The following is a 24,124-nucleotide window of genomic DNA, read 5'->3' on the forward strand; positions in this document are numbered from 1 at the left end:
TTCAAAGAAAGAATTGTTTACGATGGCCTGGTTTGGTCCCTTTTTTTGTGACACCTTGAACTTCATGTCCAAATTATTGTTTCCTTCACTGATCAATTATAAATCATCATTTTGGGCCCAAAAAGACCAAAAACTCCAAAATCATTTTGTCAAAATTTTTAATATTGATGTCCAATTGACAACCAAACATGCGTAACGAACCGTTTTGAAACTTTGTAATATTTATTCAACATGTTAGGATGAACATTCAACCAAAAAAATTTAGAATAAATAGTCTTATATTTGACAATTCAACATAAACAACAGGTATAGCCATAGGCGTTTTTTGCCTTTATACATGCTCCAGTCAAAACAGGTTATATACAGCAGACCTAACAGTGAAGAACAGTGAAAAAATATATACCATCTAACACAAAAAGTGTTTAGAGGCCATCTCTTTATGAATTTAGGTATTGCTGCCCATCGCCTGATGAAAACTATGTACACACAATCAAGCTTCTTGAACACACATTTATATACACAAATTGAGAAGATTGATGTGGGAAAAATATATATATATAACATTGGGGGGGGGAAAAAAGCATTTTCAATATTTACAATAAACAAGTTACATTTTTTTCAGTCATGCCACTCCGAAAAGCAGTTTCGTTCTGGAATTAGACACGGCTACATCACACAGCTCACACTTCCATGGGGTGTCGGTCCTCTTTCCACCCTTCCATTTTCATTTCACTTTACTTTCATTGTCACTATAAATGTACATGAAAATAAGTCAGTATTTATGAAAATAATAAAGTATAAAATAAAAATATATACAGCAATAAATAATAATGGAAATCTATATGTATGACAATAGAAAGAATACCATAGCTGAATATGTGCTACATCCCTAATCTTCATATAGAAAGAAGAACACCACAAATGATAAATTCCTGCCTGGGATACCCACAGTGCACGTACGACTTTGATCTGATATGCACATTTTATTATTATATACACAAACACACACTTATATTGCATCAAAATTAACTTTGTCTTGCAATATCAAAAGAAACTTTCAAAAGAAACGTTTTCAGCATGAAAAAAAAGAGTGAGTTGGTTTACCTCTGCTCGTCGATGGCGTCACCCACGTGTTCAAATCCGTCACTATCTTCACTCGAGGACTCTTCCGAAGAAGACGATGATGACGAATTTGGACCATCCTGTTCCTCAAGTTGATCAGAAGCACAATAGGGAATGGGACGTACTACGTCATTGTTTGGACGCGCCTCCATGCTGGCAATATGATTCACTTCCGGGCCGGCAGACTCAATGCGGATTGTAACGTGTGGTCGTGCTAAGCTAACTCTTTCGGTGTTTTAGAAAGAAATTATGGGTGTGTATTGTTGTGTTACCGGGTGCAACAGCTTCTCCTACGACTAAAAAAAGGGCGAGGAAAACTGGACTCACTTTTCCACCGTTTTCCTGCATGGAGGACCAAATATCAGATCACGAAGGCACGACGGATGGCTGGGGCGCAGCGGTTCGTTGGAAAAGCATTTCTCTTGATCATATTTCTGCTGGAATGAGAGTGTATTCCCCTCATCTCTACTCTTGTAAGTTGAACGATTTATCCGTTTTGGTTTCAATACGTTTTTTTTTTGTTTTTTTTTACTGTTGTGTAAATCTGCCTCGGTAGCAATGCTAACCTTCTCCTCCTCCTCACCTACCTGTTGTGTTACTAGGAAAACCTGCATATGAAATGCTGACAACACATCCCGATTAGTCACCATATCTCTTCTTGGGTTATTCTGAGGTCAAGCGCACCACATCGGAGCGTTATGAGAGGTTGGAAAGGCGAAGAGTGCACGCTGAAACTTCAGTTTGCTCTGCTCTTACAAACACGATCCCAAGTGTTGTTGTGAAAAGTCAATAAAATATGAATACCAAAACATGACTTGAACAACTTCTTGACAAACTATAACTGCTTGTTGTTTACTTCAGTTCTTCATAATAAACAGGTGTAATAATTACAAAGTCAGGTGACTTAATTTTGTTATTCTATTTGGAATGTCACACCGTGGTGAGGTTTGTCGTGTCATGGTTATTTCCTGCTTTATTTTGAAAGTCTTCCCCTCCTTGTTTCAGAGCACTTGCCCTTCCTCATGTGCTCCCTAATCACCAATTAGTTCCACCTGTTCCTCATTACCTTCTGTGTGTATATTTAGTCAGCCTCCCCTTTGTTTTGTGCCAGAGTGTCTTCGTCCGCTGACGTGTCATTCCAGCCTGCTATCGTCCACAGCCAAAGCTACCACGTGAACCTAGTCCTGAAGAATTTAGTAAGGCTTTTTGAGTTTGTTTGCTGCTTTGCGTTTGATAGTATTTTTGCCTTCCTTGTGAAGTGAATTTTTGTTGAAGAACCTGCCTTTTGATCGCGAATATTTTGTCAGCTTTTCTGAGTTAATTTGTTACTTTGTGTTGATGATGAGATTTTTGCCTCCCACTGTGGAGTGACCTTTTGTTGTGCCATATTGTAAAATAAATACATTTTTGTTAAACAAGAAAACTCTGCATTTGAGTCCTGCCTCGAGTCCAGTCCTGACAGTACACTCTGGCCAGTATGGACTCAGCAGAGTTTAACCAGCTGTCTGCAGCCATGCGTTCCCAAGAGACCCGTATTGCTCGACAGGAGGAGTTCCAGACTGCCATGGCGGCTCAGTTGGTTGGGTTAATATCCCAGCTTAAGGACCTCACCAGCAGCCTGCATTCGACGGCCAGACCATCAGCTGAGCCCACCCCACCTGTGGCTGTTCCAGTCCCGGCAATTCCTGCCCTAGGGACCGGGGCCAAGCTGGCCCCCCCGGAACTGTTCTCCGGTGAGCCGGGGAAATGCAAACATTTCCTGATTGACTGCTCAATTCATTTTGAGTATTCCCCCCAAGCATTTACCACAGACCGATCCAAAATTGCCTTCATGATTTCCCACTTGGCCGGCAGGGCGAGAACATGGGCCATGGCTGAGTGGGGCCGAAATTCCTTGCTGTGCCACTCTCTTGAGGAGTTTAAAACCGCCCTCATGACAATTTTTGACCCGGTTTCCACAGAAAGAGAAAGAGCAAGGGAGCTGAGCGCAATAAAGCAAGGCAATGGCACAGTCTTTGATTATTCCATCCGATTTCGCACATTAGCGGCAGAGAGTGGGTGGTGCCCTACTGCTCTCTACGATGTATTCCTGAAAGGGCTGTCAGTCCCCATCCAAGAGCGACTGGTGCCATTGGACCTCCCGTCTGACCTGGACTGCCTTGGCCATCCGGACGGACAACCGCCTTCATGAACTCCAGCAGCGGCAGAGGGAGGTGTCACCGCAATCCCGGGAGCAACAGTGGCTGGAGCACCGCAACTCGTCGTCCAAAGCGGACCTTTTACCCCCTGTGGAAGAGACTGAGCCCATGCAACTCGGCCGGGCACGGTTGACGCCAGAGGAGCGACGGCGACGACAGCAAGAAGGCCGTTGCTTCTACTGCGGGGAATCGGGTCACCTCGTTGCTTCCTGCCCAGTCAAAAGACCAAAGACTGGTAATCAAGCCAAAACATCAGAGCTTGCTCCACGACCCTTCACGCCAGTTAAGGTAACCCACCGTGCAACCACTACTGACTTAAGGGCTCTCATTGATTCAGGGGCAGATGAGAACTTAATGGACTGGGGCTTGCTTGCAGACTTGGGGCTTGAATCCGTACGCTTAGCCAAGCCTCTTGAAGCCAGAGCCCTGAATGGCGAGAAACTGTTCACCATTACACACTCTACAGAACCAGTAGAACTTTATACTCATGGTCACAAAGAACACATAACCTTCCATCCTTTTCAGTCACCAGCCCGGATGCTAATTCTGGGCCACTCATGGCTGTGCAGGCACAGACCCCACATAGACTGGGGGTCAGGGGCAATTCTGGGTTGGGGAAAAGACTGTTCTAAACATTGTGTGCTCCACTCTGAAGCTGGGCCATCTGCCGCGTCTGTTAATAATGTTTCTCTCCGTGTTGCCACAGACACTGAGGTCAACTTGAGAGCTGTGCCCTCTTGCTACCACCATCTTCAGGAAGTTTTCAGTAAATCCAAAGCCATGTCACTGCCACCACATAGACCATACGACTGCGCCATAGACCTGATACCTGGTTCCACCATTCCCAGGGGTCGCCTTTACTCAGTCTCCGGTCCAGAGAAAGCAGCCATGACGGAATATATAGAAACTTCACTAAAGGCCGGGCTTATTCGTCCTTCTTCTTCCGCGGCTGGAGCTGGTTTCTTTTTTGTGGCCAAGAAAGACGGGTCATTAAGGCCTTGTATTGACTATAGCCCTCTAAATGCTATTACTGTCAAGAACCGATATCCATTGCCTCTCATGTCGTCTGTGTTCGATCAACTCCAACAGGCGGCAATATTCACAAAGTTAGATCTTCGTAACGCATACCACCTTATTAGAATCAGGGAGGGGGACGAATGGAAAACGGGTTTTAACACACCTAGTGGTCATTATGAGTACTTAGTTATGCCGTTTGGGCTCACCAATGCCCCAGCAGTCTTTCAGGCAATGATCAATGATGTATTAAGAGACTTCTTAGATCACTTTGTCTACGTGTACCTAGATGACATTCTCATTTACTCACCCGACCTTCGCACTCATAAGAGACATGTAGCAACAGTTTTGCAGCGACTATTGGAGAATAATCTTTACGTCAAGGCAGAGAAAAGTGAATTTCATGCCACAACCATCTCCTTCCTGGGCTTCATTGTAGCCCCTGGAAGTGTGCAGATGGACCCGGCTAAAGTGAGCGCTGTGGTCGAATGGCCCACTCCAGATAGCCGCAAGAAGTTACAGCAATTCCTTGGATTTGCAAACTTCTACAGGCGGTTTATCAGAGGCTTCAGCGCAATAGCGGCACCATTGCATGCTCTTACTTCCTCCAAGGTGCGGTTTGCCTGGACATCAGAGGCGAAGGCCGCTTTCCAGGACCTCAAGACCCGCTTCACTACAGCACCGATCCTGACCATGCCAGACCCCAAACGACAATTCGTAGTAGAGGTGGACGCTTCCAACGAGGGCATTGGCGCCATCCTGTCTCAACGCTCCGAGCAAGATGGGAAGATGCATCCCTGCGCTTTCCTGTCGCGGCCGCTGTCCAAGGCAGAGCGCAACTATGATGTCGGCAATCGAGAGCTCCTGGCTGTCAAAGTTGCGCTGGAGGAGTGGAGGCACTGGCTGGAGGGGGCAGAGCACCCCTTCATTGTCTGGACAGATCATAAGAACCTAGAGTATCTACGCACAGCCAAACGCCTCAATTCCCGCCAGGCCAGGTGGGCGCTGTTTTTTAATCGTTTTTCTTTTTCCCTTTCTTACAGGCCAGGGTCCCAGAACACCAAGGCCGACGCGTTGTCACGGCTCTATGACCCTGCGCCTGCTGCCAAGGCTCCCGAACCTATCCTTCCACTGACCTGTGTGGTTGGAGTGGTGACCTGGCAGATAGAAAATGAGGTCAAGCAAGCTAATGGTGAGGCTCCACCACCTAGGGGGTGTCCCGAGAATCGACTTTTCGTTCCTGTTGCCATGCGCCCCCAGGTGATTCACTGGGCCCACACTTCGCTGCTTTCCTGTCATCCGGGAGTATGGCGAACGATGCACGCCATCTCCCGGAGGTTCTGGTGGCCTTCTATGGAACTGGAGGTCCGGGAATACGTCAGGGCGTGTTCGGTCTGTGCCAGAAACAAGACTTCTGCAAGATCACGAATGGGCCTCCTGCAACCGTTGCCCATCCCCACAAGGCCATGGGCCGACATATCAATGGACTTCGTCACGGGGCTCCCAGTCTCCCAGGGGAATACCACAATCCTCACAGTGGTGGACCGTTTTTCCAAAATGGCCCGCTTCATTGCCTTACCTGCACTCCCTACAGCCAAAGAAACTGCAGAAATCATGATGAACCATGTCTTCAAGGTCCATGGTTTCCCGAAGGACATCGTCTCTGACCGGGGGCCTCAGTTCGTTTCCCGCTTCTGGAGGGAATTTTGCCGCCTAATCGGGGCCAAGGCCAGCCTGACCTCAGGCTACCATCCAGAGTCCAATGGCCAGACCGAACGCCTAAACCAGCAGCTGGAGACTGGCCTCCGGTGTCTCGTTTCCCAGAATCCTACAACATGGAGCCAACACCTGGTCTGGGTAGAGTATGCCCATAACACTTTGCCCACGTCAGCCACAGGATTTTCCCCATTCCAATGTGTTTTTGGTTATGAGCCACCTGTCTTCGCAGCCCAGGAACAGGAAGTGTCTGTGCCATCCGCTCATGCCATGATCCGCCGTTGTCGGCGTATTTGGACAGCCGCCCGGCAGGTTCTTCTTCGCCAAGGAGACAGGGTCAAGAAAGCCGCGGACCGCAGGAGGCGTCCAGCACCTCCCTACCAACAAAGTCAGAGGGTTTGGCTCAGTGCTAAGGATCTGCCCCTCAAGGTTCCGTCCAAGAAGCTTGCGCCGCGTTTTGTGGGCCCTTTTCCGATCTCTAAGCTTGTTGGTCCTGCGGCTGTCCGTCTTCGTCTGCCTCGCTCCCTCCGGGTCCATCCCACGTTTCATGTCAGCCGAATCAAGCCTGTTGTGGGGAGTCCCATGGTCCCGGCTGTTCCTCCTCCTCCGCCTCCAGTGGTCATCGATGGGGGTCCCACGTACAAAGTCAAGAAGCTGCTGGCGGTGCGCTCCAGGGGTCGGGGTCGGCAGTATCTTGTGGACTGTGTGGGGTATGGTCCAGAAGAGAGGCAGTGGGTTCCGTCTCGGTTCATCTTGGACCCCAGCCTTATCACTGACTTCCACCGAGCCCATCCCAACTTGCCTGGACCGTCTGGTAGCCGGTCCTAGACGGGGGGGTTCTGTCACACCGTGGTGAGGTTTGTCGTGTCATGGTTATTTCCTGCTTTATTTTGAAAGTCTTCCCCTCCTTGTTTCAGAGCACTTGCCCTTCCTCATGTGCTCCCTAATCACCAATTAGTTCCACCTGTTCCCCATTACCTTCTGTGTGTATATATAGTCAGCCTCCCCTTTGTTTTGTGCCAGAGTGTCTTCGTCCGCTGACGTGTCATTCCAGCCTGCTATCGTCCACAGCCAAAGCTACCAAGTGAACCTAGTCCTGAAGAATTTAGTAAGGCTTTTTGAGTTTGTTTGCTGCTTTGCGTTTGATAGTATTTTTGCCTTCCTTGTGAAGTGAATTTTTGTTGAAGAACCTGCCTTTTGATCGCGAATATTTTGTCAGCTTTTCTGAGTTAATTTGTTACTTTGTGTTGATGATGAGATTTTTGCCTCCCACTGTGGAGTGACCTTTTGTTGTGCCATATTGTAAAATAAATACATTTTTGTTAAACAAGAAAACTCTGCATTTGAGTCCTGCCTCGAGTCCAGTCCTGACATGGAATATGCATTGACCATTTTTGGACAGTGTTGTAGACAAGAACTGGGACTGATAAGTTGCAACAGATTTATTTCAAGTAATGCAATTTCTCCAACACGATATTTGAATTGACAGTTTAAAATCTTTAAATTAGTGCAAACAAGGCCCACCCTCTGACGGTGGCAGCAAATATTATATAACTATAAGTAATACACAAATACAAGATCACAATAAACGTGTCTTTGTCAAAGCAGTTTAAAACACTATTTACTGGCCTTGGGTAAATTGCCAGACAGGATAAATATGTGCTTTAAAGTTCTTGCATTTCCATTTTAAGTATTGCAAGTACTAGTCTCCAACACAGTATTTGAACTGACAGTTTAAAATCCTTTTAGTACAAAATGGCCCACACTCTGGCAGGGGGCAGCAAATATTATAATACATAATACATTATAAAAAGCTATATACTATATAAATACAAGATCACAACAAAACCTGTATTTTTCAAAGCAGTTAAAAAACATCCAGTGGCCTTAGGTAAATAAAGGTGTATAAATATTACTTCACAGTTCTTGCATTTCTATTTTAGGTATTGCAACTTTTCCAACACTATTTGAATTGACAGTCTAAAGTCTACATAAGTGCAAATAAGAATATTATAATTTAAAAATAATAAGCGGCATGGAAGATGAATGAATGAATGAATAATAGAATATATAAATTCAACATTACAATGAAACGTGTCTTTGTCAAAGTGGTTTAAAAAAAAAAAAAAAAAAAAAACGTCACTGGCCATAGTTAAATAGCCAGGCAGAATAAATATGTGCATTAAAGTTCTTGCATTTTCACAAGTTAAAAGCCTGCAGTTCATCGACGAGAAGGGCAGACCCAGATGGCGTCTGCTGCAGGGGCTTGTTTGAGTCCGACACAGGACAAATGGAACCACTCCATTGAACAAATTTTCTTTGTCAAATGATCCAAGAGAGATGGTGACCAATCGGGATGTGTTGTCAGCAGGTTTACCTAGGAACACAACAGGTAGGTGAGTCGTAGTAGGCGAGCATTGCTACCGAGGCAGATTTACACAACGGTGTAAAAAAACAAAAACGTATTGAAACAAAAAGTGGATAAAGCGTTCAACTTACAAGAGTAGAGATGACAGGAACACACTCTCATTCCAGCAGAAATATGATCATAAATGGTTTTCCGACGAACCGCTGCAATCCAGCCATCCGTCGTACCTTCGTGATCTGATATTTGGTCCTCCATGCAGGAAAACGGTGAAAAGTGAGTCCATTTTTCCTAACCCCTTTTTTTGTCGTAGGAGACGCTGTTGCACCCGGTAACGCAACAATAAGCACCCATATTTTCTTTCTAAAACACCGAAAGAGTTAGCTTAGCACTACCACACGTTACAATCCGCATTGACTCTGCCGGCCCGGAAGTGAATCATATTGCCAGCATGGAGGCGCGTCCAAACAATGACGTAGTACGTCCCATTCCCTATTGCTTGCGCTAAATTTAGTTTTCCGTTCATTGTCAAAGTCACACAAAGTCGCTGCTCGATCCAGCAGTATCCAACTGGCCGTCGCTCGCCACCTCGCTGCTTCAGAACACTCCTCCCTCTCGTTCGGTTGAACCTCGCACCGCAGTTATATTTATTAAAAAAACAAACGCATTTTGTGCTTCCACTGTGACTTCGAAAGGGTTCGTTTGATTTGTGTTTTTTTCATGGAGCTTCCGTTTTGAAAAAGGACTAGAAATGATGGAAATATAGACATAAACAAATGATCCATGCAGCGTTTTAATGTTTTTTTGAGAGGACAATAAAACTATAAAACTTAAATGACATTATCTCACGTTCTAGTTGGTCGATTGACTTCAAATAATAACGAGAGTAAACCGCAACTTCCGCACTTTAAAACGAGACCAACCAACGGCATGTGGGTGACGTAATTAAAACGTGAGGGCGCTTCAAAGACGACGTGCGCTGAGGACGCGCCGGCGCGTCCTTCGACTCTCAAGGGTTAACTGAATTATACATAATCCCTTATATATATTTCTTCCCACGTTCATGTCTGATCATTTCTCTTGTATAACAGTTTTGAGTGAATTAAAAGTGATAATATAATTTGTTAACAGTTGCTTTGCTGTGCACAAAGTTGAGCTCCTTACTAGCTTAACAAACTACAATTTAACATCAATCTGAAATGTTAAAAAAAAATGTTTTAGATTTGAAGGAATTCGGTCTTATGTAAATCTCTGAGTTACACTGTCTTTTCACTAAATTGTATCTCCCTACAGACACAGATTATTGAGAAGAAGAGGGATGCAGTTGTCTGCTGCCTAATTGATTACCTCGGTGAAAGACGAGATCTTTTCCATGACTGCCAGGTATGTCATATTGATAAGACATGATTGACTAACTCAAGGGATCCTCTCCTCTCGTCTCCTCAAAATAGGACACCTTTAAATTTTCACCGCAACTTGAACAGTTATTTAATAATATACTGAAATAAATGTGTACGCTTTTTGTTTCTTCCTGTAACATTTAGGAATGTGAGGACTTCACAGATAAAACCATTAAGGTGATCGTGATGCACAGTAACATGGCTGAGGAGGATCCGTCACATGTGTCTATTGTGATTGAGGGGAACCAAGTGATGGAAGGATGTGGAAGCCGAACAAAAGCATGTGTTCTGCTGATGGGACTGATAATATGCCCTCAACCTCGAATATCCAAAGCGGCTGAAGAACACGTTTCAAACTTTACAAAAGCTTTTTTTGGAACTTGATGGAGCAAACCTACTGAAAAAGGTACACAGTCTCAAAAATAAGCTAATGCAATAGACACATACATTTCCAGTTCCAAGAGGATGACCTTCCTCAAGTTCAAGGTCTAGTTCAAGTTTATTGTCCCCTAAGCAGGGGAAACTTATCTTCCTTTTCCCCTCTCCATTTGTTTTTTTTTTTTTTTTTTCTCATCCTATATCGGACAGTGAGAGCAAGCACAGACACTAAACAGTGTTGGTGTTCATCTATCTGTTCTATCTTTATTCAGATGTTCGATATTGTACATGCACAGGAACAACTTGGTTCAGTTTGCATGTGTGCATTTGTCAATTATTGAGAAACTGTATTTTAAGCTGTAAGCTTATTGCGTTATCAAACGGGTTTATTTCTTTGAAATGTTGCATTATTCTGTTTTTTTTTTGTTTTTTTTTGTTTTTTGATCATTTGGTTGATCATTGCTGCATGTAAACATGGTGGTTCAGTCATTTGTTGTATAAATGCACCTGGACTGCATATTTTGTCAGTCACTTGTGTAAAGCTGAAGTGAGAGTTTAGCCTTATTGAGTTATCAATCGGGTTTATTTCTTTGAAATGTTGCGTTATTCTGTATTTTTTTGATCATTTGGTTGATCATTGCTGCATGTTAACAAGATGGTTCAGTCATTTGTTGTATGACTGCATATTTTTATATTTTAGAAATCGCATTTTACTCTGATTTTATGATTAAAAATGTTGATGATAACCATCTGAAAGTTTTTTGGGGATGTAAATCTTATGTTATGTGTATAATTAATGGTTATTAATGGATATTAATTTATATAGTAATATTATAATTGTAAAATATTAACTATTAGTAATTATCAGGTATTACCTACTAGCAATGGAGATAAATTTTACCCAATTTCATTGAGTAAGTATCTGTTGAATATACACATAAATATTAGGTAATTTTACCCAATTTTATTAAGTAGGTATGTGTTGAATACATACATAAATGTTAGGTAAATTTCACCCAATTTTATTGAGTAGGTATGTGTTGAATATATACATACACATTAGGTAAATTTTACCCAATTTCTTTAAGTATTTCATAGCTATTTATTTCAATTACTTTATACTCAGTATATGGAATTAAATCTACCCAAAAAAGTAGATGCAAATTGTTACCTCAACTTTATTGGGTAAATTCTGTAGGTTAATTTTTACAGTGTAGCTTCCGTTAGCCGAATTCCTCAGTTCCAGTCGCGATAAGGCAGACTTGTGTTCCAGTAACGACAAAAAAGCACTTTAAAAGGCTAAAAAATGCTCAGAAAGCCTTTGTTTGAATATAAACAAAACGTCCACAACATGCCGCCTCCTCCGTCCCTATCGAAGAGGAGGGATATTAGATGTTAGTTTTTTTTTTCCGGCCACAGCAGCCACTGTAAATAAATTTAAAATATGTAAATGTTGTGGAAATGGGGAACACATCACTGATTTTGTTACTAAAAGTCCAACCTGCATCAGAGTTAGCATAACATTAAAATGTGAATTTGCTAACATGCAATACTCAGATAGGAAGCTGCTTAGAGAGAAGTGTCCTCCTGTATGTGTTTTCTACTGCTAATTTTAATTAAACTATAACAAATGTAGTGAACTGAGGTTTACCTCCTTCCCTCAAATTTCATTTTTATTTTATCTATGTGGTCTTAAAGCAACCCAAAAGAGCTTTCATTTTTTGATGAGTTTGGCTGTGCTTGTGGACAAAAGCAGTAATGTCTTCTCTGAAGGAAGGCTCCATTTGATCTATTTTTGTTATTACCTGACTAAGGGTTTCTTTCAGTTATATTTAATTTCTTTTTTTAGATAATTTGGAGTGGTCTTAAGACTTTCGTTTTTTTCATACCTGGTTGGTTAAGAGATTATTAACAACTTTGTATTTATTGTGTATGTTAATATAATTTAAGTTATATTCAAATATTGCAAGTTAAATTTGCTAATAAAATCCAGACATTTATTCTGGAAGTTTTCAAAACGTTTCTTTAGTAGTTTTTGAAAACAAAGGTTTGAATCGAATGGTGTATCACGTGAACCAATACATACGAAATTTTGTCAAAGTCTAGTAGTTTTTGAAAACAAAGGTTTGAATCGAATGGTGTATCACATGAACCAATACATACGAAATTTTGTCGAAGTCAATACAGATTTATTTTTTAATTGTTCGTTTAGCCCAGTGGTCCCAACAATACGGCCCGCCTCCACATTTGGTCCGGCCCTCTGAACAATACCAGGGAGCATTTTGATTTTTTTTTTTTTTTCTTAATAGTGTTATTTATTTCCTGGCCTTTTTCTGTGAAGAACTCAGAGAGGGTTTTTTGGTTATTATCTATGGAATTAATAGTGTTATTAATATATTATATTATATTATATTATATTATATTATATTATATTATATTATATTATATTATATTATATTATAATTTAATTTTTTTTTTAAACTTTTGGTCCGAGAAGAATTCAGAAAGGGTTATTTGATTGTGGCTATCTGAAAAACAATTTTTTTTTTTTACATTTAGGCACTCCTGCAATCGTCACACTTTTTCTGTTACAAACTGACCACGGCCCCTAATTATAGAAGGGAAAAGTTAGGGTTTAGGGTTAGCCTAACCCTAAATTAACCCTAAACCCTTGCAAAATTTCGCAAAATAAGATAAAAATGAAGGAATATATGTTATATACACACACACACATATACATACATACATACATACTAAATCATAAAGTTATTTTATTGTAATACATGTGTTAAGCCTGAGCAAATGAACTAATACTGTACGTTCATTTTTTATACAGGCTGATTCAAAAAGAATATGCCAAAATCATCACGCATTTATTCATTTTAAAATCATTGAAATAGACTGAATTAGCAGTCATTTGGTACAGGAATTATCCTTGTTTACCTGGGTGTCAATTTCAATTAATCTTTGTCAGAAAATCAGTTGTTTATTTACGCTCTTGACTTGAAAGAACGAGGATTGTGTTCTTCTCCTCAGTCGACAAATGTGGTTGTCGCGATCCATGGGTGGGGCATTTTTTGCATTACAGCCATTGTGTACACTGTAGAAGTTCCCAAAGATAAAATCCCCGTCGTGGAATCCAACCCCGGTCTTCCGCGTGACAGGCAGAGATATTGTCCACTTTGCAGTAAGTGGACCGATATTGTAGCAAAGAAATGTAATCATTTGGCGCTTGGGTGCCTTCAAGAGAAGTTTTGCAGAGTTGCACAATGAGTGGATTGTGTTGTTCTAAGTTGACAAATGTGGTCGTAGCGATTCATGGGTGGGGCATTATAGCCCTTATGAACACTGGAGAAGTTATCACAGATAGACTCCCCATCAGGGAATCGAACTCTGGTCTTCCACGTGACAGGCAGAGATATTGTCCACTTTGCGGTAAGTGGACCGATATTGTTGCAAAGAAATGTAATCATTTGGCACTTGGGTGCCTTCAAGAGAAGTTTTACAGAGTTGCACAATGAGTGGATTGTGTTGTTCTCAGTTGACAAATGTGATCGTAGCGATTCATGGGTGGGGCATTATAGCCCTTATGAACACTGGAGAAGTTATCACCGATAGACTCCCCATCAGGGAATCGAACTCTGGTCTTCCGCGTGACAGGCAGAGATACTGTCCAGTATACGAATGAGGAAGTCAATAGTTTTCGGGAGATAGCTCCACCTTATGCGGTACGCAGTGGTCGAAATGATGATTTAGTTATCATGACCACCACGACTGAAGGTGATCTTTCATCGAGTCTGAGCAGAAAAGGCAGTTGGAGTATGTGGACCACTATCGTAGCAAAGAAATACAATCATTTGGCGCTTGTTTGCCATGAAGAGGAGGTTGATAGAGCTGCACAATGTGTGGATTGTGTCCTTCTCCTAAGTCAAAAATGTAATCATTGTAACCGATGGGCGGCGCAATTTTTGGCACTACAGCCCATATGAACACTGGAAAAGTTATCAAAGATATACTCCCCGTCGGGGAATCGAACCTCTGTTTTCCGCGTGACAGCTTCAAGGCTTGCGGTATGCAGTGGTAGAAATGATGACTCAGTTTTTATGGCCACCACGACAGAAGGTGAGCTTTCATCGAGCCTGAGCAGAAAAGGCAGTTGCAGTAAGTGGATCAATATTGTAGCAAAGAAATATAATCATTTGGCGCTTGTATGCCTTGAAGACCACACAAGTGGACCACTATCGTAGCAAAGAAAAATAATCATTTGTCACCTGTGTGCCTTCAAGAGGAGGTTGACAGAGCTGCACAATGAGTGGATTGTGTTCTTCTCCTCAATCAACAAATGTAATTGTTGTAATCCATGGTCAAAACAAAGATACACTCCACATCAGGGAATCGAACCCCGGTCTTCCGCATGACAGGCGGAGATACTGTCCACTATACTAACGAGGAAGTCAATAGAGTTTTAGAGATGGCTCCACGGCTTGCGATATGCAGTGATAGGAATGATGATTTAGTGATCATGGCCACCACGACAGAAGGTGAGCTTTCATCGAGTCTGAGCAGAAAAGGCAGTTGCAGTAAATGGACCGCTATCGTAGCAAGGAAATATAATCATTAGCTGCTGCACAATGACTGGATTGTGTTCTTCTCCTCAGTCGACAAATGTAATTATTGTAATCCATTGGTGGGGCATTTATTGGCACAACAGCCCATATGAACACTGGAGAAGTTATCAAAGATACACTCCCTGTCGGGGAATCGAACCCCGGTCTTCTGCGTGACAGGCAGAGATACTGTCCACTATACTAACGAGGAAGCTGTTGGGTGAGTGAGATAGCTCCACGGCTTGCGGTATACAGTGGTAAAACTGATGAATTCGTGATATGGCCACTAAACCAGAAGGTGAGCTTTCATCGAGTCTGAGCAGAAAAGGCAGTTGCAGTAAGTGGACCACTATTGTAGCAAAGAAATATAATCTTTTGACAACTGTGTGCCTTGAAGAGGAGGTTAACAGAGCTTCACAATGTAATTGTTGTAATCCATGGGTGGGGCATTTATTGGCACTATAGCCCATATGAACACTGGAGAAATTATCTAAGTTACACTCCCCATCGGGGAATCGAACCCCGGTCTTCTGCGTGACAGGCAGAGATACTGTCCACTATACTAACGAGGAAGCTGTTGGGTCAGTGAGATAGCTCCACAGCGTGCGGTATGCAGTGGTAGAAATGATGAATTAGTGATAATGGCCAACAAAACAAAAGGTGAGCTTTCATCGAGTCTGAGCAGAAAAGGCAGTTTCAGTAAGTGGACCACTATTGTAGCAAAGAAATATAATCATTTGACACCTGTGTGCCTTGAAGAGGAGGTTAACAGAGCTGCACAATGAGTGGATTGTGTTCTTCTCCTCAGTCGACAAATGTAATTATTGTAATCCATGGGTGGGGCATTTATTGGCACTACAGCCCATATGAACACTCGAGAAGTTATCAAAGATACACTCCCCGTCGGGGAATCGAACCCCAGTCTTATGCGTGACAGGCAGAAGGTGAGCTTTCATCGAGTCTGAGCAGAAAAGGCAGTTTCAATTCAATTCAATTCAATTCAATTCAATTTTATTTGTATAGCCCTCAATCACAACAGAGGTCTCAAAGGACTTTACAGAGGCAATATGATACACAATTATAAATGAAGCAACAAAGATGAATAGATACAGTTCAAGTCCTGGGTATCCCCTATCCTTAAGACCCTCCATGCCGGCAAGGAAAAACTCCAAAAACTCCAGAGTCAATTGGGAGAAAAATGAGAAACCTTGGGGAGTACCACTGTCAGGAGAGATCCACTCCCAGGACGGATAGACAGGAACCCCAGAACGGCTAATGGGAATTAGCAAGCGAAATTATAGTCCGTAAAAATACAGTGGAGTAAAAGAGCAAGAAGAGGTCCCTCTAGTTAGATGAGACGGGGGTAGCAGCGAGGACGTCTATCCAGCCAGGGGTCCGGACAGTCAGGAGGCTGCAGCTGAAAAATAGCCCCTCCCCAGAGGGGAGGGGGGAAAGGGGACACCGGGTGACTAGTGATGAAGAGACTAGACAACTAGATATTAACATTGGAAAATAGAAATAAAGTAAGACAAGTGGTAGGTAGAGTAAGAAAAGGAGATAGAACTCAGCGGCTGTACTGCCCCCCAGCATTATAGCTTCTAGTGCAGCTTAAACTAAGCTGTGAGTCTATTCCGACTTCAACTAGCCTAACCATAAGCTTTGTCGAATAGGAACGTTTTTAATCTAATCTTAAATGTGCAGACTGTCTCAGCTTCTTTAATACTAGCTGGAAGCTGATTCCATAAAACAGGGGCTTGGTGGCTAAAGGCTCTAGCTCCGACAGTACTTTTATGAACCCTGGGAACTACCAGTAGACCTGCATTCTGAGATCGGAGTGTTCTGTTGGGGCGGTATGGAACCAGAGCATCGGTGAGATAAGATGGCCCCAACCCATTAATGGTCTTAAATGTAAGAAGGAGTATTTTAAATTTAATTCTAAACTCGACTGGAAGCCAGTGAAGTGCCTGGAGCACAGGGGTGATGTGCTCTCTTCTATTGGTTCCTGTTAAAAGTCTTGCTGCTGCGTTTTGGACTAGCTGAAGACCTTTTAGAGAGCTTTTAGGACAAGCTGCAAGTAGGGAGTTACAGTAATCCAATCTCGATGTAACGAACGCGTGAATTAATTTTTCTGCATCGCTTTTAGATAAAATATTTCTAATTTTGGCGATGTTGCGCAGGTGAAAGAAAGCCGTTCTACAGGTTTGTTTAATGTGTGCTTTAAACGATAAGTCAGGGTCAAATAAAATTCCTAGGTTTTTAACTGTGGCGCTGGAGGCTACACTTACATTGTCCAGAGTGACTATCTGGGCAGATAAAGAGTCTCTAACACTTTTCGGGCCTATTATAAGGACTTCTGTCTTTTCAGGGTTAAGTAGAAGATAGTTAGTGCTCATCCAGGTATTTATATCTCGGACGCAGGCGCTTAGTTTTTCTACTTGCCTGACCTGCTCAGGTTTAATTGATAAATACAGTTGTGTGTCGTCAGCGTAACAATGAAAGTTAATGCTATGTTTTCTGATGATATTACCTAGAGGAAGCATATACAGCGTAAACAAGATGGGCCCGAGGACAGATCCTTGCGGCACACCATAACTAACTCTAGAGTACGATGATGATTGCTGGTTTACATTGACAAACTGGTACCTATTAGATAAATATGATTTAAACCAGCAGAGGGCTGCTCCTCTAATGCCTATGTCACATTCTAATCTCTGCAATAAGATATTATGGTCGATTGTGTCAAAGGCTGCGCTCAGGTCCAGCAGAACCAGGATCGAGACTAATTCAACGTCAGCGGCAAGTAACAAGTCATTAGTTACTTTAACTAATGCGGTTTCAGTGCTATGATGAGCTCGAAAGCCAGACTGGAACTGTTCAAATAAACTATTGTCCTGTAGGTGCTGACAGAGCTGTTTAATTACCACTCTTTCAAGGACTTTGGAGAGAAATGGTAAGTTAGAAATAGGTCTATAATTGGCCAAAATATCAGGATCAAGAGTAGGTTTTTTCAAGAGCGGTTTAATAACTGCATATTTAAAGGACTGCGGCACGTAGCCAGTAACTAATGAGGTATTTATTATATTTAAGATAGTGTCAATAGTTAGAGGCAGGGTCTCTTTAAAAAGTTTGGTTGGGATTGGGTCAAGGAGGCACATTGATGGTTTGGAGGACATTATAATTGAAGTCACATCAATTTGGTCTACAGTGGTAAAGTTATTTAATATTTTAGAGGGGTTTATAGGAGATTCCGAATTCTTTGTCTGCACTTAATCAGACCTAATAATTGGAAGTGATTCATTTATTTTATTTCTAATAGTTGCGATTTTATTGTTAAAAATTTTTAGGAAGTCATCACAGCTAAGGGTGGTTGGGATATAAGGTTCTATTGAGGTGTGACTGTTTGTCAGCCTTGCTACAGTGCTGAACAGAAACCTAGGATTATTTTTGTTTTCCTCTATTAAGGATGAGTAATATCTGGTTTTAGCCGTACGCAAGGCCTGCTTATATGTCACTAAGCTGTGTTTCCAGGCAGAGAGGGTGTGCTCTGTGTTGGAACGGCGCCAAAGTCTTTCTAATTTACGTGTTGATTGTTTAAGAGAGCGTGTTTCAGCATTATACCAGGGAGAGGCTCGTCTCGGCTTGACAAACTTTAATTTGGAGGGAGCGACGACATCGAGGGTGGTACAAAACGTAAACAGAACACGATCAACAAACTCGTCATTAACAGCAAGGCCGGACATCACTCCTTCATAATTAGATGACATGGAGGCAAATATAGGCTGAATTATCTGTTTATACTCTGAAACAGAGTGATCACCTAATGTCCTTTTCATCTGAGTTCTAGTCACTAGTGGCGGATTATCTTGAAGCACAAACTGAAAGGTAATTAGAAAATGATCAGACAGTACGGGGTTGTGGGGATGGACACTAAGATCACTAATCTCCGTACCGTAGGTTAAAATCAAGTCCAGGGTGTGCTTGTGACTATGAGTTGGTTTATTTACATTTTGAATGAAGCCAGTCCCATCTAGTAGGTCATTAAAGGCCTTACCAAGGGAGTCACCTTCATCGTCGACATGTATATTAAAATCCCCTACAATTATAATTCTATCCCAGCTTAGCAAAATACTAGATAAAAAGTCAGAGAAATCTAACAAAAACTGTGAGTAGGGACCAGGGGGACGGTAAACCACTATGAAAAGAACTGGTTTTTGGTTCTTCCAGTTAGCGTCTATAATTGATAGTGCTAGACTTTCAAAGGAGTTATAAATGTAATTAGCTTTACTTTTTGGGCTCATACCCAAACAAGAGTGTGATATTACTGCCACCCCCCCTCCACGGCCCGTGCTTCTAGCTGTGTGAAAATTCACGTGACTTGGGGGTGTGGATTCATTAAGTCTAACAAAGTCATCCTGCTGAAGCTAAGTTTCAGTCAGGGCCAAAATATGAATATTAGAATCCCCAATTAAGTCATTAACTAACAGAGATTTGGGCGAGATTGACCTGATGTTTAATAATCCGCATCTTATATATTTATTAAGAGCTATTTTATTTTCACTGCTATCAGGGGCTATATGTATTAAATTCTTTGGTCTCGTTCCTATAGTACTCGGTTTTCCCCTGTTCACTATACGAGGCACGGACACAGTCTCTATCTTCCGTCCTGAATTTTGGATTTGTGACAGCTCGGAAAGAGGCGAGTGGTCACTACTAACAGTGTTGTGTTTTACACTACAACACTGCGCCCGGGCCCCCACTCTGAAGTGTCACTTTGGAAGACTTAGTTTGGCGGCCAAATTTCGAGTTAAGAGAGCAGCACCGTCCCAAGTCGGATGAATGCCGTCTCGGCGCATGAGCCCGGGCTTGCCCCAAAACGCGTGCCAGTTATCAACAAAGACTATATCGTTTTCTGGGCACCATCTAGACAACCAGCGGTTAAATGATGAGAATCTAGAGTACATCTCATCATTGACCAAATTAGGCAGAGGACCAGAGAAAACTACGGTGTCCGCCATCGACTTAGCAAGTTCACACACCGAGGCTACGTTTAATTTAAGCACCTCAGACTGTCTCCGCCGGGCGTCGTTACCGCCTGCGTGAATCACGATACGGCGGAACCTCTTCCTACTCTGCTTTAAGAGTCTGAGGTTTCCTTCGATGTCACCGACTCTGGCCCCTGGGTAACACCTGACAGTCACCGCCAGTTTCAGTAAGTGGATCACTATTGTAGCAAAGAAATATAATCATTTGACACCTGTGTGCCTTGAAGAGGAGGTTAACAGAGCTGCACAATGAGTGGATTGTGTTCTTCTCCTCAGCCAACAAATGTAATTATTGTAACCCATGGGTGGGGCATTTATTGGCACTACAGCCCATATGAACACTCGAGAAGTTATCAAAGATACACTCCCCGTCGGGGAATCGAACCCCGGTCTTCTGCGTGACAGGCAGAGATACTGTCCACTATACTAACGAGGAATCTGTTGGGTTGGTGAGATAGCTCCACGGCTTGCGGTATACAGTGGTAGAAATGATGAATCAGTGATAATGGCCACCAAACCAGAAGGTGAGCCCTCATCGAGTCTGAGCAGAAAAGGCAGTTGTAGTAAGTGAACCACTATCGTAGCAAAGAAATATAATCACTTGATACCTGTGTGCCTTGAAGAGGTTAACAGAGCTTCACAATGTAATTGTTGTAATCCATGGGTGGGGCATTTATTGGCCCTACAGCCCATATGAACACTGGAGAAATTATCAAAGTTACACTCCCCGTCAGGGAATCGAACCCCGGTCTTCTGCGTGACAGGCAGAGATACTGTCCACTATACTAACGAGGAAGCTGTTGGGTAAGTGAGATAGCTCCACGGTTTGCGGTATGCAGTGGTAGAAATGATGAATTAGTGATCATGGCCACCACAACAGAAGGTGAGCCTTCATCGAGTCTGAGCAGAAAAGGCAGTTGCAGTAAGTGGACCACTATTGTAGCAAAGAAATATAATCATTTGACACCTGTGTGCCTTGAAGAGGAGGTTAACAAAGCTGCACAATGAGTGATTGTGTTCTTCTCCTCAGTCGACAAATGTAATTATTGTAATCCATGGGTGGGGCATTTATTGGCACTACAGCCCATATGAACACTCGAGAAGTTATCAAAGATACACTCCCCGTCAGGGAATCGAACCCCGGTCTTCTGCGTGACAGGCAGAGATACTGTCCACTATACTAACGAGGAATCTGTTGGGTCCGTGAGATAGCTCCACAGCTTGCGGTATACAGTGGTAGAAATGATGAATTCGTGATATGGCCACTAAACCAGAAGGTGAGCTTTCATCGAGTCTGAGCAGAAAAGGCAGTTGCAGTAAGTGGACCACCATTGTAGCAAAGAAATATAATCATTTGACAACTGTTTGCCTTGAAGAGGAGGTTAACAGAGCTTCACAATGTAATTGTTGTAATCCATGGGTGGGGCATTTATTGGCACTATAGCCCATATGAACACTGGAGAAATTATCTAAGTTACACTCCCCATCGGGGAATCGAACCCCGGTCTTCTGCGTGACAGCCAGAGATACTGTCCACTATACTAACAAAGAAGCTGTTGGGTGAGTGAGATAGCTCCACGGCTTGCGGTATGCAGTGGTAGAACTGATGAATTCGTGATATGGCCACTAAACCAGAAGGTGAGCTTTCATCGAGTCTGAGCAGAAAAGGCAGTTGCAGTAAGTGGACCACCATTGTAGCAAAGAAATATAATCATTTGACAACTGTTTGCCTTGAAGAGGAGGTTAACAGAGCTTCCCAATGTAATTGTTGTAATCCATGGGTGGGGCATTTATTGGCACTATAGCCCATATGAACACTGGAGAAATTATCTAAGTTACACTCCCCATCGGGGAATCGAACCCCGGTCTTCTGCGTGACAGGCAGAGATACTGTCCACTATACTAACGAAGAAGCTGTTGGGTGAGTGAGATAGCTCCACGGCTTGCGGTATGCAGTGGTAGAACTGATGAATTCGTGATATGGCCACTAAACCAGAAGGTGAGCTTTCATCGAGTCTGAGCAGAAAAGGCAGTTGCAGTAAGTGGACCACTATTGTAGCAAAGAAATATAATCATTTGACACCTGTGTGCCTTGAAGAGGAGGTTAACAGAGCTGCACACTGAGTGGATTGTGTTCTTTACCTCAGTCGACAAATGTAATTATTGTAATCCATGGGTGGGGCATTTATTGGCACTACAGCCCATATGAACACTCGAGAAGTTATCAAAGACACACTCCCCGTCGGGTAATCGAACCCCGGTCTTCTGCGTGACAGGCAGAGATACTGTCCACTATACTAACGAGGAAGCTGTTGGGTCAGTGAGATAGCTCCACAGCTTGCGGTATGCAGTGGTAGAAATGATGAATTAGTGATAATGGCCACCAAAACAAAAGGTGAGCTTTCATCGAGTCTGAGCAGAAAAGGCAGTTGCAGTAAGTGGACCACTATTGTAGCAAAGAAATATAATCATTTGACACCTGTGTGCCTTGAAGAGGAGGTTAACAGAGCTGCACAATGAGTGGATTGTGTTCTTCTCCTCAGTCGACAAATGTAATTATTGTAATCCATGGGTGGGGCATTTATTGGCACTACAGCCCATATGAACACTCGAGAAGTTATCAAACATACACTCCCCGTCAGGGAATCGAACCCCGGTCTTCTGCGTGACAGGCAGAAGGTGAGCTTTCATCGAGTCTGAGCAGAAAAGGCAGTTTCAGTAAGTGGATCACTATTGTAGCAAAGAAATATAATCATTTGACACCTGTGTGCCTTGAAGAGGAGGTTAACAGAGCTGCACAATGAGTGGATTGTGTTCTTCTCCTCAGTCGACAAATGTAATTATTGTAATCCATGGGTGGGGCATTTATTGGCACTACAGCCCATATGAACACTCGAGAAGTTATCAAAGATACACTCCCCGTCGGGGAATCGAACCCCGGTCTTCTGCGTGACAGGCAGAGATACTGTCCACTATACTAACGAGGAATCTGTTGGGTTGGTGAGATAGCTCCACGGCTTGCGGTATACAGTGGTAGAAATGATGAATTGGTGATATGGCCACTAAACCAGAAGGTGAGCTTTCATCGAGTCTGAGCAGAAAAGGCAGTTGCAGTAAGTGGACCACCATTGTAGCAAAGAAATATAATCATTTGACAACTGTTTGCCTTGAAGAGGAGGTTAACAGAGCTTCACAATGTAATTGTTGTAATCCATGGGTGGGGCATTTATTGGCACTATAGCCCATATGAACACTCGAGAAGTTATCAAAGATACACTCCCCGTCAGGGAATCGAACCCCGGTCTTCTGCGTGACAGGCAGAGATACTGTCCACTATACTAACGAGGAATCTGTTGGGTCGGTGAGATAGCTCCACGGCTTGCGGTATACAGTGGTAGAAATGATGAATTGGTGATATGGCCACTAAACCAGAAGGTGAGCTTTCATCGAGTCTGAGCAGAAAAGGCAGTTGCAGTAAGTGGACCACCATTGTAGCAAAGAAATATAATCATTTGACAACTGTTTGCCTTGAAGAGGAGGTTAACAGAGCTTCACAATGTAATTGTTGTAATCCATGGGTGGGGCATTTATTGGCACTATAGCCCATATGAACACTGGAGAAATTATCTAAGTTACACTCCCCATCGGGGAATCGAACCCCGGTCTTCTGCGTGACAGGCAGAGATATTGTCCACTATACTAACGAAGAAGCTGTTGGGTGAGTGAGATAGCTCCACGGCTTGCGGTATACAGTGGTAGAAATGATGAATTAGTGATAATGGCCACCAAAACAAAAGGTGAGCTTTCATCGAGTCTGAGCAGAAAAGGCAGTTTCAGTAAGAGGACCACTATTGTAGCAAAGAAATATAATCATTTGACACCAGTGTGCCTTGGAGAGGAGGTTAACAGAGCTGCACAATGAGTGGATTGTGTTCTTCTCCTCAGTCGACAAATGTAATTATTGTAATCCATGGGTGGGGCATTTATTGGCACTACAGCCCATATGAACACTCGAGAAGTTATCAAAGATACACTCCCCGTCGGGGAATCGAACCCCGGTCTTCTGCGTGACAGGCAGAAGGTGAGCTTTCATCGAGTCTGAGCAGAAAAGGCAGTTTCAGTAAGTGGATCACTATTGTAGCAAAGAAATATAATCATTTGACACCTGTGTGCCTTGAAGAGGAGGTTAACAGAGCTGCACAATGAGTGGATTGTGTTCTTCTCCTCAGTCGACAAATGTAATTATTGTAATCCATGGGTGGGGCATTTATTGGCACTACAG

At 42.9% G+C, this 24,124-nt stretch overlaps 9 non-coding genes across 9 annotated transcripts; all 9 read right to left on the reverse strand.

Moving 5' to 3' along the window:
* Positions 1-14,939: 14,939 nt before the first annotated feature.
* Positions 14,940-15,011, reverse strand: trnad-guc (transfer RNA aspartic acid (anticodon GUC)). The gene has a single exon. It is a non-coding gene; the product is annotated as a tRNA-Asp (tRNA).
* Positions 15,012-15,300: 289 nt separating this feature from the next.
* Positions 15,301-15,372, reverse strand: trnad-guc (transfer RNA aspartic acid (anticodon GUC)). The gene has a single exon. It is a non-coding gene; the product is annotated as a tRNA-Asp (tRNA).
* Positions 15,373-20,206: 4,834 nt separating this feature from the next.
* On the reverse strand, positions 20,207-20,278 carry trnad-guc (transfer RNA aspartic acid (anticodon GUC)). Its single transcript has one exon. It is a non-coding gene; the product is annotated as a tRNA-Asp (tRNA).
* A 287-nt stretch (positions 20,279-20,565) lies between these two features.
* On the reverse strand, positions 20,566-20,637 carry trnad-guc (transfer RNA aspartic acid (anticodon GUC)). The gene has a single exon. It is a non-coding gene; the product is annotated as a tRNA-Asp (tRNA).
* Positions 20,638-20,960: 323 nt separating this feature from the next.
* trnad-guc (transfer RNA aspartic acid (anticodon GUC)) lies at positions 20,961-21,032 on the reverse strand. Its single transcript has one exon. It is a non-coding gene; the product is annotated as a tRNA-Asp (tRNA).
* A 650-nt stretch (positions 21,033-21,682) lies between these two features.
* Positions 21,683-21,754, reverse strand: trnad-guc (transfer RNA aspartic acid (anticodon GUC)). Its single transcript has one exon. It is a non-coding gene; the product is annotated as a tRNA-Asp (tRNA).
* Positions 21,755-22,757: 1,003 nt separating this feature from the next.
* trnad-guc (transfer RNA aspartic acid (anticodon GUC)) lies at positions 22,758-22,829 on the reverse strand. The gene has a single exon. It is a non-coding gene; the product is annotated as a tRNA-Asp (tRNA).
* A 289-nt stretch (positions 22,830-23,118) lies between these two features.
* trnad-guc (transfer RNA aspartic acid (anticodon GUC)) lies at positions 23,119-23,190 on the reverse strand. Its single transcript has one exon. It is a non-coding gene; the product is annotated as a tRNA-Asp (tRNA).
* A 289-nt stretch (positions 23,191-23,479) lies between these two features.
* trnad-guc (transfer RNA aspartic acid (anticodon GUC)) lies at positions 23,480-23,551 on the reverse strand. Its single transcript has one exon. It is a non-coding gene; the product is annotated as a tRNA-Asp (tRNA).
* Positions 23,552-24,124: the final 573 nt, after the last annotated feature.

This window comes from Corythoichthys intestinalis, chromosome 11, assembly GCF_030265065.1.
Source record: "Corythoichthys intestinalis isolate RoL2023-P3 chromosome 11, ASM3026506v1, whole genome shotgun sequence".
Classification (NCBI taxonomy): domain Eukaryota; kingdom Metazoa; phylum Chordata; class Actinopteri; order Syngnathiformes; family Syngnathidae; genus Corythoichthys; species Corythoichthys intestinalis.